Genomic DNA, 17,195 nt, shown 5'->3' with positions numbered 1-17,195 from the left:
CAATTTTTGTTCTCTACTTCAAACTTCATTGTCTATGTAGATTGTGATGTAATGATATTTTTGGCTATGAAAATATCAATGGGTTAGGTAGTATGAATGTTGTGTTTATCTCTTCATAATGTGGTCTTTGATTCTGTTTTTTTGTGAGTTGATCGTGTTTCCACTACTGACCATCAGTTAGTTATGGCTCTGAGGAGGGCTAAGAGAGAAAAATCCAAAGCTGCATCCGAACCTGAAGTGGTGTTTGATCAATTACGGTTCCTCACGTACGCAGATGAGCAAACCTTTGAAACCTTGATTAATAGGTGTATTTAGGGAGAAAGGCAAATCAATCTACATGAACTGCATCCTTCTGTTCGTGAGAATCTACAGTCCAGGCATTGGCTGTTCTTGTGTACAAACATACAACCCTCTCCTGCTAACTTGATTAGAGATTCTATTCGAATCTCTCGGTGCATGAAGATGACGATGGTCACAAAGTGGCATCGTGGATATGTGGTGTACCATTTACAATAACTAGGGACGACGTATATGAAGCTCTTGATGTACCTATAGGTTGTACACCTACTTATCCATACTCTAGGTCTCCTTGTATTGATGATGTTATGGATGTTCATTGCAGAAGATCAATCACTCGGGGTTCTGACCGAAGTATTAGTTCAAGTGAGTTAACTGAGCTTAATTATATCTTCTTTAGGATAGCTTATCACAACATTTTCCCTATATCTCATATCCATACAATCCTTGTAGACAAGTGTTTCTTTCTTTACGCCCTCGTCACTGATAGTTCCATTTGTTTTCCTTCCCTTTTCATTCAAACCATTGTGGAGGTGCGTAGGAGCAAGAATAAGATGCATGGTCTGTTCTTTCTAGTTCTCATCCATAGGGTCCTCAAATATTTAGGATTGGAGAACTTTCTTTCCCAAGAGTTGGTCCACATCCAAGCCCTCATAGGAGCCAAATTTCTGAAACAGCGAAGTGCCCAAAAGAAGTTTGTCAACCCTAGTGTTGGTTCATCCAAGAGACCACGAGTACAGTGATGATGAGGTAAATGTTGACACTGCTACTACAACGCATATAGGCCCTCCTCCTCCCTCTCTTCGTGCTATGATGGAGACCTTTATGATGACTCAAGCAACTCATGTATAGCTTTTAGATGGGCTTATTGTTGAGGTTGCTGCTTTGAGAGTGGGTTTTTCAGAGTATAGGAGTGCTTTTCCACCTCCTCCACCCTCTGACACTTGATGGTTGCCTTTGGCAATACATAACAGACAAGGGAGTAGGGATTATAGCTTAGGGGGGAGAGTAGTTTTTGTAGCTTCTGTAGATTATATGAAAGTTATTTAAAGTGATTTTCAAGTATTTTTATATTATTATATGTACTCTTCAAGGTCCACAAACATGGTTTTAATTTTATGATAATATGACCATATGCACAACGTGTGATGACTTTTATATTGAACGATCCTTTTCTTTATTTTTTTCCTTCAACTGGAATGTGGATAAGGTAACCTCACTGATAACATATGCATATTTGAAGAAAAACTACAGTCATTGAAATGATAACAGAAAGGAACCTACCTCATCAAATGCATTATCGATTACCTCTGCAATGGCTATACCAAAAAAATAAAAAGAGATCATAGAAGTAGATTAAACAGATACTAGCCTCTGAGCACGCACATGCTCAGAGGCTCTTCTATTTTTTGGGTAAAGGCTAAAATTGACAGACGAATACGTGGGACATACTAATACATGGCTTGCATTTTTGGATTGGGATTTGGATGCTTCTACTAATTTTTACAATAGTGAGTATCCAATGACTTTAAAATTGATAGACTATCATTATCAATACTTATATTGTATTTTATAAGGTACGTAACAGTTTTTATGGAGTAGTAAATTAAAGCCGACTTTTGTTAAAAGAAATGCTCCTGAAAAGATCCTAAAATTTAGTAACTATCCATCCACGTTTTTATTATTATTATTTTTTTCCCTTGTGGTGTTGTTGATGTTGTTCTTTTTTTCAAATTTTCTGTATGGCTGTTATCATTTTTTGTCTAATCCTAAAATGTCATTTTTTAATCCTAAAATTTAGCCATTTACCGCACATCCATAACATAAGTCAATTAAAGCTTAAATTTAAAATTTTATGGCAAGAGATACACGTTATTTTTGGTGTTGTTGTTCTTTTAAAAAAACAATTAATAACATTTATCAATTTTTACGCACTAATACACGTAGATTTATTTTAATAATTGGTACCTATGTTTCCTGTTTCTTGTCACTTATTATCCAAAAGTATATATGTTTCCACTTCTCCATCCATATCCTTATATTTAGGCACTAACATATCTAATTTTGAAGGAAAACAAAAGGCTAAATTGTAGGGAAATTTAAAACATTAAGGTGGGAAATTGATGTGACCCTATCCTTATTTAAAAGTTTATCAAAAAAAGAAAAACTACATGTTTAAAAAAATCCCATGTTCTATCCATGTACTATTTAAAAAAATCCCACTGTCTATCCCACATTTCAAAACTATTTTCTTTTGTAAAAAAAAAAAAAAAAAAAATCTGACGTTTTTCCTTAATTATAATTTTTTTTTAAATCTCTTCTATATTTTGGGGAAAAAAGACTCCTACTATAAAGCCACTACTATAACTTCTCCATCCATATAAAAAAACTACACATTTAAAAAAATCGAATGTTCTATCCATGTACTTTTTTAAAAAATCCCACTTTCTATCCCACATTTAAAAACTACCCGACCACCCTTTTTTTTCTCAAATTCAAAGATTAAAAACTACATGTACTGTTTTAATACTAAAAGTTAGCTACTTACTACACATCCATAATAAAGGTGAAAAAGAGTTTAAATTTCAAATATATTTATTTTACGGTGAAAGGACCAATAATGGTTTGCCACTTACTACACATCCATAACAAAAGTTAAAAAGAGTTTAATTTTCAAAGATATCAATTACCTTAAAAACTGAGCAAATGTACGTAACACTTTTTGTGGAGTAGTAAATTAATAATTAAAAAAAAATGTAAATTGAATTTCACATAGAATTATACAAATGATAAATATAATTTATAATACAACAGAAATTTGTTTACAAGGATGATAGATAACATCCACTTCATGTGACGTTTCAATTGGGAAACTATTAACATGATACATCAAATATATAATAATACCCTCTAAAAAAAAGTGGGATAAATTACATTAATTTACAAAAAATAGCGTAAATTACATGGAAAAACTTGTTTACATAATACCCCCTAAAAAAAAATTTAGCGTAAATTATAGTAGAAAAAAGAGTAGTGTAAATTACCACTTTAAGCAGCATAATTCCCTTAAAACCCAACCCCAAATTGACCAATCATGCACACATTTGCTCCAGCCTGCAATGCCTCCATAAATTCCTTGGTCCCAGACTCGCAATTGCACCCAAATTGTTCACCAAATCTATTACCCAAAAATCCAGAAAAAGTGTTAGCAATCTAAAATTACATTAAATACTACGTTATTGGACCAAAATAGAGAAGAATAATATATAAGTACCTGCATGCATAAGTAGAGAGAGTCTTGTTGAATCGAATCTAATCCAATACCTACACGCGTAAATTCAAAACCAATCAGTCTTAATTCTCATCCAAGTAGCTTAATTCCCTTAATAAAAAACCGTAAATTCTATAAAAAAAAAAAAATGTAGTATACCAATATTCTTTTTCAAGCAGCCATTTCAGGCACAAACCCTCCTATTTTAAATCTCAAAGTCAACGGGGATAATAAACCACCGTGAAAAGATAGAACCTAAAAAGTTGTTGGAGACTCTAACAGTAAATGTCTTCAATCTAAAGAAAAATAAAGGAGGATGTAAAGCTAAATTAAATGCCTTCAATTTGAAGAAGAGTGAGAGATAGAAAGTGAGATAGAAACTGCCAGTGTACGTGAGTTTGTGGGTCTTAAAGTGTATGTTTTTTAATTTACATATTTATCCACATTACTTGAAAACTTGTAGGTGGTTATGATGAGGGTATTTTGGGTAATGTATTAGTGAGAGTTAGAGTTGCATTTGTTGGGAAATTTAGACCCCGGTTGATAGAATTAACAAGTTTTAAATCCAAGTTTGTTAATTAGATTTATTTTGAATAAAGCTTGTTAAAACAAACAAACAACAATATCATGTCAAAATCATGCAGCGGAAAAAAATAAATAAGACAAGATATAATGACCCAGGAAAACCAATAAAACAAACTAGTTTCACAGTAAAAAACCTGAGGGGAAACCTTCCCGAAAAGAAATCCACTATAGTAAAGAGAAGTTTCAGATCTAGTACAAAACCTTTGTCCCTAGACTCTACAATCCACGTAGATAAACTCACAGCAGAAACCTTCTATTGCTTCAGAACCTCTAAACTCTTCAATATATGAACGCCACCCTTTGATGCACAGATCCCAGTACGTGACTAACCAATTACGCAGATCCCAGTACGCAACTTAAATCACCAACTAGAAGAAGATGTTGGCTACAAATTTCTTCACTTCATCAACAATGAAGATCAAGAAGCACTTGGTTACAAAACCTAAGGTGCAAAAGACGCAATAGCTTCTTTTAGAGAGAATAAGGCATCGATCACCTTTTGCATATGTTCTCCTTTTTATTCTCTTACGTGATGGCCTCTAAAATAAGCCTTATATAGGTCTAGGGTTGTGAGAAAAGAAACCCTACACATACATGTCATTATAGGCTGAAAATCAGATCTGAAAATCCAAATTCTCTTAACCTAGATCGATCGGGAGGTGTCGAGCTTTAAACTTCGACAGATACAGCTATCAAGAAGCTATCGAGGAGCTGTTGAGGAGACATGAGCTTTCTTGATCGATCCACCAGCTATCGAGAGGTGTCAAGATTGTGATAACAATCAACTGAAGAGCTCGACAGATAGCCAGGTGTCGAGCAGCTATCGAGCTTTAAAAAATCAGCACTTCTTCACTTGTTTCTTGGACAGATTTGCATGGCTTCAATACTAGACTTGAACTCTTATTCCTTGAAGTATTAAATACATCCTAGATCTACCTAATTACAAGTAAAGTGCATTTTGTCAAAGGATTAGCCAACTACACAAAATATGTCCTTAACAACATTTTTACTAGATTGTCCTTTAGTGTTATCTCTACTTAAATATAGGGGTGTAGGGGAATTTTTGAACTAAAATATGAGGAATCCAAACAGGGAGCCCCCTTAAATAATAGTATAGATAACATTGAGGTCAAGATAATAAACACTGTGAAGTTTAATGTTTTGTGAAGGACCAAATACAATTAAACAGATATAACAGTGAGCTCAAACCACCAACGATAAAGTTCTGAGAGCAAAGTGATGCTTTTAACCTCTAAATGTTTATGGGACGTGGTTGTTTAAGAGCTCAGTTTCAGGGTTCAAGATGGCTTTACCATGTGCAATCCCTTTTAACCAGTAGTCATGGATTATGGGAAGAGCGTTTTGACTGGTATCCTTGAAAATGACCAACGATAATAAACATCTTGATGTTTAATGTTTTGTGAAGGACCAAGCACAATTAAGAAGATATAACAATGAGCTCAAGCCACCGACATCAAAGGTATAACAGATTTCAAAGTCAGTTCCAGTTGGGCTTCACTTCAGACTGGCGAGTCTTTGATTTAACTGCCATAATCGAACGTATATGACCATGATGTTTGATCGAACAATCAAGTAAATATGTATTCCAAATCTGTAATGTCACGTTAATTGGCTACGATTACAAGAGATATTTCAGTGTTTCTGGCTGTGGGGCTACGTAATTTGTAAGAGTGATGGTTCCTGAGAGCGAAGTGATACTTTTAATGTTTAATGTTTAATGACCAAAGATAGTAAACACTGTGATGTTTAAACACCTTGAAAATGACCAAAGATAATAAAGATTGTGATGTTTAATGTTTTGTGAAAGACCAAACACGATTAATAAATTAATATAGCAAAATTTCAGCGTGAAAGACCAAACACAATTAATATAGCAAAGTTTCAAGATGACCAAGTTCGAACTTTGAAGGCACGTCACCAGCCCGCTGTTGTAGCACCAACTGTAGTCATGTTAAACTCCTTCAACGAACACCATGCACCAATAGACGGGGCTATTTAGCCAAGTCATGTTCACAATTCTGCACATGCTGCTCAACAGCTCGACATTATTTCACACCCACACTCATGTGAATACACAATTGTGCAATTGGATGCATAGATGTCCCATTTACATCTAATGTTGCAACTAATGCCCACATTTGATGTGACATTGGGAACATTTAAAATCCTATTCATATAGTGTTTTCCAGCCTGTATTGACATGACAAGCCCTAATAACTAAAATTCTAATGCTTGGACCATGAAATGAGGTTATAAATGCACCACAATAATGATCTTCTTTCTACCCCCATTAACTTCGTAGATTGACTAAGCTATGAGTCGCAACGCCTTAATATCAAATCGTACAATGCGAAACAAGTTTGGATCATCACAAGTTCCAACAGATCAACAACTACAGACATACATAAACGACTATGGAGGGAAATGGGTTGGAAAGAAGAGAGAGTTCGTTAATAAGCCTATATACACGTACGAGAGTCTTGGTAGTGTCGGGCACATCATGGTGGGCAAACCTACAAAACTAAGTACAAATACCATCGCAATAGAGTTCACCGTAGCAGAACCACCATGGTCAACCTTATACAAGAAGAAGTGTGAGTTGGAGTTGTATTGTCGATGGCATGGGTTATGAGTTCCTAAGGCACACTCAGCCAAGTTACCTAGAGATGAACCTATCAACATACTTGCTCGTCTTGAACAAGAGAACAATCAAATGCAAAGGCGACTAGACCGTTTTCATGCAATCCAAAAAGCTAGGAAGCATCTAAAGGGGAAGGCGCAAGAGCGAGCCATCAAGTCTGTTAATGAAATTACTACGTTAGATGATGAAAGAGATATTTCAGACTTCTCAAATTCAAGTAATGACGATTTCCAAAAATTTCTACTTACGAACATTAGACGTTGTTGTTAATGTCTACACATTCTACTAGACTCTGATGTCATGGTCGTCTTTGTGTTGACCCCAAAAGGAGGGAGGCTTGGGTTTCAGAAACTTCTGGGACTTCAACCAAGCTCTCCTCTCCAAATTTGGCTAGTGGATTGTTTCAGGAAAGGATTGCCACTGTGTTTAGGTGTTGAAAGCAAAATACAAGGTTTGAAATAATTGGCTTTCCCTCTCCTTTCAGGTAAAGCTTCTCCTTTTTGGAAAATTTTAATGGGTATTAGACACCTTGTAGTTAAGGCAGTTTGCTTTCAAGTTGGGAATGGTGCTTCAATTCGAATTTGGTCTGATCCTTGGATTCCCAACCTCCTAAGCTTTATCCCTTCTCCTAAAGAGGGCGCTAAGTCAGATTTGGCCTTGGTGGTTTCGCAACTATTAACGCCAGAGCACAGAAATTGGGACATGGCCAAATTAAACTATTTTTTTGAAGAACTTGTGGTTGAGCTAATTCTAAGCATTCTCATCCCTGTTTTCCAAAAGGAAGATTGCTGGGCTTGGACAGTTTCAAACTCCGGGTTGTTCTCTATTAAATTTGCTTATTGGCTCTCGAGAGTGGAATCTTCTCCCTCCAATATTGATGCTGTTAGGGGTCAAATTTGGAAGAAAAAAATACATGAAAATTTCAAGATGCTTCTTTGGAGAATTGCTGCTAACTTGCTGCCATCTAAAGAGATAATTAGCAAATTTAATGAGAGTATGGATTTATGCTACCCTCTCTGTAGTTCTACAGTGGAGACAACCTTGCATCTATTCATGGTTTGTCCCTTTTCTAAATCATTGTGGTACCAAAGCCAATGGGGGTTCAGAATGGAAGTTTTAAATTTTGAATCCCCTTCGAAGTTTGTCAATTTTCTTTTATCTTTGAATTTTAGTAATTTGTTGCCTAGCCAAAGAAAGGACTTTTTGTTATTTGGTGCCATCCTCTGTGATGTTGTTTGGAAGCAGAGAAATCGTTCCATATTGGAGAACATGGACATAAATTTGGAAGGTGTTGCAGCCAGAATTTTCAACCTTTTTGTTGAGCATAAAAGTGCTAGACCCCCCCCTTGTGAGATCTCAAGTTTCTGCTTCAGCTTTGGGTTGGAGTTCTCCATCGAGGCTTGGCTTAAAAATAAATGTAGATGCTACGGTAGGTCCAAGATTCTCTGTCATTGCTGCGATCACAAGAGATTGGAAAGGGAAAGTGGTATTTGCTGGTTCAAGGAAGGTGAACACCACCATCCCTCTTCAAGCTGAAGTAGAAGCAGTGAGATGGGCGCTCTCTTCAGTTCCGGACTTGAGGTGTGATTCTGTCTCGGTGGAAACAGACTCTCAAGTTGTGGCCAAACTCATTTCGAACTTAACAGCGCCTCCCCCTTGGAGAATCAGGTTTTTATGCTCTGATTTGAGGTCCTTTTTGTCTAGTTATAGTAATGTAGTTGTTAGATGGGTGCCTAGGATCTTTAATGGGACTGCCCACATTTTAGCCAAGTGGTCTTTGTTTTGCAATTTTTATGGCTCTTTTGATGTCAGCTTTAGCCCAGACTATTTCTCCTCTGCTGTGTTGAGAGAGTCTAGTGGCCATGTCCGCTATGGTAATTTTGAAATAAATTAAATTCTATCTTGTGTATTGGTGCCTAGAATCAGGCTCCTATCCGTTTGCTTTTAAATTGAAATGGTCCATGTCATGGTAAAGATTTAGTTTTCTAAAATCTAAGATGTATTTGGTGCGACATCATTTAAAATTGTATTCCACCAACTAAGGAATGATAATTGATTTGGGTGGCATCATGTTCACCCTTAGATTTTTTAATCACTTTGAATTGGACACCCCATTTCAAAAGCAAATGGGGAGGGTTCTTTTCCATACAACCTTGCCAACACACCTGCAAGTTATTGTGCCACACACGATAAATAACACTAAAAGGATTGGTCTTGTAATTGGAAAAAATATTGTTTCATTTGTAAAATTTTCATGAAATTCAGTTTCCATCCCTTAACTTAATTTAGAAAGATCATTTTTCATCACTAAACTATTGAAATATTACACTTTTCATATTTTTGTCCACTCCTAGTCAGTTTTATCCTGTGTTTAGGTGGCACTATTTTTAGCATTAGAGAATCTGACATGGACCATTACATTTATAAATTAAAAAAATGACACACATTAGATGAACAAGTGGCAAGAAAGTATTGGTCACACACTTAGTATGGAAGATTTTTTTAAAGTTTAGTGATGATAAAAGAACTTTTTTTAATAGTTCAGTGACTAAAAGAGAAAATTTTAAAGTTTAATGACAAATGGTGTAATGTTTTCAATAGTTTAGGGAAAAAAATTAAAGTTTAGGGATGAAAAAAAGAAATTCATGCAAACTTTTGGGACAAAAACAAATATTTTAGTCTAGATAATATTTTTCAAAATTACTCTTCGGATTTACTTTCTTGTCCAGCCTTGAGGAAACGTTTAGAGCTTCCTGATCTAATGAGGCATAATTCTTTGCTGTACCTTATCCATTTTTTTGCTAATATTCACACAATAATGGAATTGCCTTTATAACTTGATATGTAGGCAGCCAATATTGTTTCCTCAAGCATTCAGCCTCTTCAAAAAGTACCACACTGGTATATATCCTTGTGAGACTGTTGTGGTTATACACCCCTATGTTGTTATTTTCATGAAATTGTTAGAACTTATATGATATAAATTTTGTTTTTCTGCTTTTGCTCCTATATATAGAAGCGCATTGAGGAAAAAATTTGTTCTTATCCTGATGTGAAACTTGCTTGGGTTCAACATTTTATCAAAAAAGGCTTTGTAGGTAAGATTTTACTAAGCTGCACAGTACTCCCCCTTTCCCTGGCAGGCGGGCCCCAAAGCGGGAAAAAAAAATTACGAAGTTTTTGTGGCCCATGAAAGCAAAAAACTCAAAAATATCTTTCTACCATGCCAGTCTCGTATGATTGAAGGCTGGTTTAATTTAAAAGCTGATGACAAGACCAATCCCTCCGATCTAGTTATACTTTCTTTTAAATTGAGAAAACACATATAGAAATTTAGCAAAATATAAGTGAAGTTATCTGATAAATAGTATTTGCAAACATACATGCACTATAAAGTTACAAGCTGAGAAATTAGTCCTTGCATGAGCTATTTAGGAGATACAGCTAACTAATGATACTGGATCTTGATTTTAATTATCTGCATCAGTTCCAAACTCCCTCCATGGTCTGTGGTTAACAAGATTAGCAAATAACTTTGGCACATTGTCAATGGACTTTGTAAGCTCAATAGAGCTTACTACACAAGGACACTCAACTGAAGTAAGGAAGACAAGTTAAGTGGACAATTGACACTTGATCTGGTGGAGGGATTATACATGTTTGTTTGTTAGGACAATCAGATTAGTGTTCATATCTCCCAAAAAAATCATCCTAATAGTTTGTGGGAAAACAAGGGCTTGTATAATTTTATTTTCATGGACTATCTTGATCTTTTTAACAACTGGGTTCCTCTACCTGCAAAAGAATGGCCATCGCTATGAATTTTCATTTTACTACCAAAATGTTCCAATATTGGTAGGGGCTCCTTTGCTAAGGAAGTCGTCAACCATCCTAAAGTCGGTCTATCTTCTACAACCAAACAAAGATTTTCTTTTGCTACCTTGTAAATCTATTACAACCTTAAGTATTGAGACCAATGCTAGCAAAAAAAAAAAATAAATAAATAAAGTATTGAGACCAACAAACAGCAGAACACAATATAAAATAGTATAACCCACTTCTCAATCCTTAAGATTGCAATTTGAAGATGGTTCTTCTCCCAAACCCAAACCATGGATTATGAGACATGAAGGCACCGTACTCAACTCTAAGCACTAAGTTTTTGACTAAAATATATAAATATACCTAATTGATGCAGGGACTGTGATGTGCTGCTGCTTAGGCTAGATCAAATTTGGGAATGCATATTAATCACATGCTATGTTTCATACAGCACATGGCTTCTACTTCTAACAACTTCCTAAAATCTAGCTTGTGTATGTGCCAATGGTTGACAGTGAAAGTAGCCATGTAATCACTCAAGTTAAGGGGACAGTGATTAGTTCAAAATCTTTTCACCTTTACTTCAGAAAAAATATTGCATTTTGCTATGTTATTTAATTGATAACATATGCATCAGAATCTGGTCAATCCAGAAGCATTTGATAATGAAATAATTGGGTCAGGATTTGGACAGAAAGTCTCTGGTCTTGTATAAAAGTATTACTGGATTGTACCAAATTTAGAAATGACTCATTCATTAGCTCGGCATCTGCTCTAAAAGAAAATAGCTCAATTTCAATGGATTTTCCTTGTGAAAAACGTGTAAAATAATAAATGGAAAGCAAAACAATACATAAATATCCGGCGACACCAAACAAAAATATCCACTATCAATGATAATTACAACCAGTCATAAACTCTCATAAACCTCACAAATATAAACTAACCCAAATCCCCAATACACCTAAAGGTGCTTTCATAATAGCATATTAGACAGCTTATTCTCTAACTCTCTTGCTAGACAAAACTTTGTCTTCTAATTAACTCTTACGCACACAACAACAGGCTACACTACAACTCTATTTATAAGGCCTAATGATCCTCATTATTCTTCTAGCACCTCCTTGAGAATTGTACCCAAAACATTTTTTTTTTTTGGTTTCCCATAGTGTTTCTTCAAGGCTTTCAACCAGAGACTAATCACTATTCGTGCCGGGTGGGCCCACGAAGGGGTAAAGCACTGGCCCAGGAAATTCTTTTCAAAGTGCAGGTAGCAGGACTCGAACTAGGGAGCACACCTAGTCGAGCCCAATACAAGCACTTTGAGACCAAGAGCTCAACCAACTTGGCCAACCTCCTAGGTTAATTGTACTCAAAACATAGCACTATAGTTTCCTACATTTGATAAATACACATGTATTTGGCCCATCCAAAATGATGGTAACTGGATGGGTGATATTAGAATAGGTGAATCATTAATTAATCCATAAGCACTGGCGGCTTTACATAATCATTAATTAATCATGACGAGAGAGAGAGATTGTCTCATTGTTTGAATTTCCATGCTTTTCTAACCTATTGTTATCGACAGATGGAGACGTTATTCATACAAGATTAGGTAAATGTAAAAGAAGAAAGAAATGTACGCAGAAAATAGTCCTTTCGAATGTAGCTATTTAAGAAAATGGATAAAGAATGATTGGAATCATCACGTCAGGTTTTTATTTTTTATTTTTATTTAAAAAAAAAACTTATTACAATATATAAATGAGGTAAAAGAATTAGGGTTTTTGTTTTAATCGGTTATACCCTTATCTGAAAAATTTACTGCTAAAACCGAGAGCTAAAATGCAAGATTAAGGTGCAATAATTTATTGACCAGATCAAAGTTGTACTAATTAATACAGTTCATGCATGACATATAAATGAAGTAGTTTTACGCATGTCATTTTGAAAGTGATGGGAGGTGCTCAATGCTCATGCTTGTGTCAAGTTTTTTTTTTCTTTGAGAAAGCCCAGTAATATGAAAAATAGAGATATTACTCGGTGAGTGAGATCATGATTCTTTAATTAAATGCCTACGGTCATATAAAAATAAGATATAATTATCTTTTATATATACCATGTTGAAATCAATTCCTGGTTTTAATGAGGTCAACCTCGCATGTTGTGGGTATTTGGATATCTTGAAGCATTCATTTTGTGTAATTCAATGTGTCAAACATGTAAACCAACACTTGTAAGTATGCATATTGGGTGTTATAGTTGTTTATGAGATTGAGAAAATGAGAGCGAAGAAAAAATAGAGAGTGAATTGTGGTTTAGGCAAAATGTTTACTAAAGTATGTATTTTGGATGTTAGAATTGTTAATGAGATTGAGAAAACAAGTAAGAAGAAATAATAGAAAGTGTACTGTGTAGGTGTGATTTTTTTTTTTTTCGTTTACACTTACATTAATAAAAACTACTAAAAGATTCGTTTCCAAAAAAAGTTCTAAAAGGATTATATATGTACCATATAATAAATTGTCATTTTACAATGAGGCTATTGGAAATATTTATAGAGATACTAATCATAAGCTAACTTGACATTAAAATATTTATGGCCAAAATGGGCAAATGCCCTTTTCGTGCAAAAAAACCAGCGTTTTACCCTCTTTCTCAAACTAATTAGGGAAATGCCCCTCTTTTGTAACTCGATAATAGCAAAGTCGAGTTTTGTGAAGAACTCGATCCTTGTATAATCGAGTTAGCCTCAGCTTCGTGCCATGCTGGCCAGCCAGCGTGGCATTTTTTTTTAATCCCTGAATAACTCGATTATCATAAAATTGAGTTATATAACCGACCATATAGATATCGAGTAATGCTTGTGTTATAGCTGTTTTAGACTGTTTGGTGTCAAGCGTAACCTATCAAAGTTTTAATATAACTCAATTTCTCTAATGTCGAGTTATAAAGCAAACTCACACTCCCCAAAATCGAGTTATTCTCGTATAATAGCTTCACTTCTCCTCTCATTCAGAGTGTCTTGCTTTCCATCTGAACTAAATTCCACTCTACTCCATAAATCCACATCTGCTTACAGACTCAACTAAAATTTGTATCACCTCAGGTAAAAAATTCACACCAGAGTTTTATGGCAATGGTATTTTCATTTAATATTGTACTGAATTTTTATTTTTTTGGTTGAATGAGTGTGAAGTGAGTACATTGGTGTGATTTTGTTTGTTTGTTGTAGTAAATTTTAATCACAAGAGAATGAAATTTTTACCATAGCAACATTTTGTATTGCACATAATCATCATTGGTCACAATCATATAGGGGCGTGTACATAATCATCATTGGTCAAACATTAACAACAACATTTTCTATTGCACATAACGTGTAGACATTAACAACAACATCTAATGTTTATGGTCAAATGTGAGTGTTAGTATTTCATTTTTAGCATGTAATAGTACACAAATTTATGAATGTCTTTGTCGTGTACCATCTTATGTAGAATTACATTATTTACCAACAGTTGATGCACACTGTGAACTTGATCATTTGATGTTATTGTATTCAGCGTCAATGTCTGGTTCTGGCAACCCTTTCATCTATAGGCCTTGCGATGTGTTCATTGCTATGGGTTGTTGTTGGGTATTGGGAGATGAGTTCAGCTATCTAATCGATCCGAATCTGCGAAATAGTGCAAGGGTTCACAATACCATGAGACAAGAGTGGGCTTGGTTATTCCGTGAACAACAAATGTTTTATGATAAGTTGGTTGGTTATAAGTTGCCAGTGCCTCTACGATTCACATTGCAGTTGCCAAGAGACACGATCTACAAACTTCGTAAAGCATTGAACCACATAAGAGAAGAAAATAATCGAATGTAGATACGTCTTAATCGATATCGGACCCAAGTCGAGATTCGAGAGTCAGTGGAGTGTAAGTTGTACGAGCACGCACAATACATGCAATCACTTCTTATTGATCCTATCTATCAGTTAGACATGGAGATATCAGATGAAGAGTAATCGTGTCATGGTGTAATTGGACTTTGTTGGAGAATTATTTTGCTTAACTGTTTTATATGTATATGTATCATTGCTGTTGCATTTGTACTATGTAAACCTTATTATTGATTGTGAGGAGCATGCACGTTATTCGTAATATAGATTATTCCCATATAATGCATAAAAGTTAAATTTTTCGACACATGATATTTTTCAATAAGCACCTACGACATAACATTAGAAAACTTCAAATAACTTACACAATGCCACCAATATGCATGCATTGCATATTGAACACTAACGCTACTAACATTATTAACTTAACCCTAGACATAACACACACCACATAGGAACTCATTCTGACAAGTAATCCTCGTAGTTAAGGACATTGTTACGTTCCGCCGGAATGAGTTGCCTGTTGGTTATGGCGGCTGCACCTACAACATAACACAGAAAACTTAAATATTCTTACACGATGCCACCAATATGCATGCATTGCATATTGAACACTAACGCTACTAACATTATTAACTTAACCATAGACATAAGACACACACCACATAGGCATTCATTCTGACAGGTAATCCTCGTAGTTGAGGACATTGTTACGTTCCGCCAGAGTGAGTTGTCTATTGGTTGTGACGGCTAGCTCTTCCACAAGTTGTAGCATGTGATACCTGCACCTACTTAGTATCATAAGATTGTTCTCTTTTTATATTTTAGTCACTGCACACTCATATTGATGCATGTTTCGTCGTGGCAGTGTGAGCGAGATACGGTTGACAAGAGGCACTCCGAGTTGCACGGGATCATCGTGTAGAGCGTTGGACTCATTCACGCGGAAGTCCCACTCCCGCCGTAGTTCGGCGTAGTATTCCCTCTCATCGAAATCTCTCTCGCTCCTATAGTTATCTGGAAAACAAGGTAGCATCCAATTTCGCGTTGACATTGGAAAATGTGACTTTAGATTGGTATATGTAGTTATTTTGCAAGGGTAGATATAAATGAGACTTTATATAGGAGTTTTGCAAGGGCAAGTATTCACGTGGATTTGACTATAAGTAAGGGTAAGTATTCACGTGAATAAAGATGATATGACTTGATAGTATATTCTTCAGTGGCGAGCTGTTGAGCAGCACATGCAGAACTGCGAGCTGTTGAGCAGCACATGCAAAACTGCGAGCTGTTGAGCAGCACATCTAGAACTGCGAACATGACTTGGCTGAACAGTGGCATCTGTTGGTGCATGTGGTTCGTTGAGGCAGCTATTTGATATGGCTACAACTTGTGCTACAGCAGCGGGTTGGTGATGTGTATTACAAAAGAGGTTGCGTAATTATTCACGTGCGTATTTCTTAGTATTCGACCAAAAGAAAGAATAATGAGACTAAGAAACAACAAAGTTATGTGCTTCCAAATGAAAAATGAAATAAAAAGAAAATAACTCTCTAAAAGAAATGAATGACTTAATTCTCACATGAGTTAAAGTATATACACTTTATTTTCAAGATTTTCAAAGTCATCTCCGTCTCTCAACTAAGAAACATGTTCATGTGACTAAAGTGCATGTGCATAATAGTTGAGTATGAAATATAGTGGAATTCTTTTTTTCATTTTTTTTTATAAAAAAAATAGTGGAATTCTTTAGATAGAAATAGCATAAAGAACTTCAACTTAAAACTCATGCTAAAGAAATAATTTATTTTTTTCTTAAAAAAAATGGACTTAAAAAAAAACAAAAATCACAAAAAATAACAACAACAAAACATTAACATAAAATAAAACCAAATGAAAATGATCTCAATGTCCTCCCCCAACCTAAAATTTACATTGTCATCAATGTTAACATGGAAAAGCAATAAAGAGTAGAGATTACAGAAAGTACCTTGAAGAAATAAATATAAATCAACGAACAAAAAAAAAAAAAATTAAAACCTGCAAAAGGGGTTAGAAAACAAAACAACAAAAATAATAAAAAGAAAAACACAATCTAAACTACGAAACAAACACTAATGCTAATTGCTTGGCAAGTCTTGATAAATGGGATCTTCCAAATTAATGGATTCCTCTACTTGTGAAAATTTCTCAAGAAATGGATTAAGATGTTGTTCATTCACCTTAAATATGTTACCATTTTTAGGGTTCTCAATTTCTATTGCATGATGATTATAAAGATACATATCATTCATCCAAACTCAAACATACATAATTATAAAGATCTTGTTGAAATTGTTATTTGACAAGACCATACATTCATAATATCCCAAATATTATTGTTATTTTTTTTAAAACCGAGAAGGAGAACACTATTTTGAATGAATCTCCTTTATTACAACACACCATGGAAATTGAATGAAACTCCTTTATTACAACACACCATGGAAAAGCATAGAATTAACTATCCCAAGGATAACACTGTTCACCATGTCTTAATTCGTCTTGAAAACTCACACCAGAATTTTATGGCAATGGAATTTTCATTTAATATTGTACTGAATTTTTATTTTTTTGGTTGAATGAGTGTGAAGTGAGTACATTGGTGTGATTTTGGTTGT

The 17,195-nt window shown here is 34.9% G+C and overlaps 1 protein-coding gene across 7 annotated transcripts in view; it reads right to left on the bottom strand.

Annotated features, from left to right (window-relative positions):
* Nucleotides 1–17,195, bottom strand: part of LOC126724163 (callose synthase 2-like) — a 176,381-nt gene that overhangs the window by 113,693 nt on the left and 45,493 nt on the right. The gene's annotated exons all lie outside the window — the stretch shown is intronic.

The sequence above is a fragment of the Quercus robur genome, chromosome 4, assembly GCF_932294415.1.
Source record: "Quercus robur chromosome 4, dhQueRobu3.1, whole genome shotgun sequence".
Classification (NCBI taxonomy): Eukaryota; Viridiplantae; Streptophyta; class Magnoliopsida; order Fagales; family Fagaceae; genus Quercus; species Quercus robur.
Note: the sequence above shows the minus strand (reverse complement) of the source record. Positions and strands in the feature narration are given on the sequence as shown.